Source organism: Calidris pugnax, unplaced genomic scaffold (genome assembly GCF_001431845.1).
Source record: "Calidris pugnax isolate Ruff unplaced genomic scaffold, ASM143184v1 scaffold7, whole genome shotgun sequence".
Taxonomy (NCBI): Eukaryota; Metazoa; Chordata; class Aves; order Charadriiformes; family Scolopacidae; genus Calidris; species Calidris pugnax.
Genome location: NW_015090762.1, coordinates 1777906 through 1778253, shown reverse-complemented (window position 1 = coordinate 1778253; position 348 = coordinate 1777906).

The window sequence follows — 348 nt, the reverse complement described above, 5'->3', positions numbered from 1 at the left end:
CGAGCCGTGGGGCAGCGCCGCCCCGACGGTGCCGGGGGTCTCTCGCTGGCAGCAGCCCTGCGGGGCCGGCGGATGTCCCGAGGCGGGGGAAGGCTGCAGAGCCCTGGCTCCCAGTTCAGCCCAGGGGTCCAGTAGCTCCCAGGTGCCCGGGAGTCCTGGGAGTCCAGCGGCTCCGCGGTTCGGGTGGCCCCGGGGGGCGGCAGCACGGGAGGGCTGGCTGTCGGGGGGGCTTGGCAGCTCCAGGTCCGCGGGAGTCCCTGGGAGCCCGGCAGCCCCGGGGTCTGGCTGTCCCGGGGATCCAGCACCTCCCGGGGCCCAGCAGCCCAGGAGCCCCAGGGTTGGGCTGTC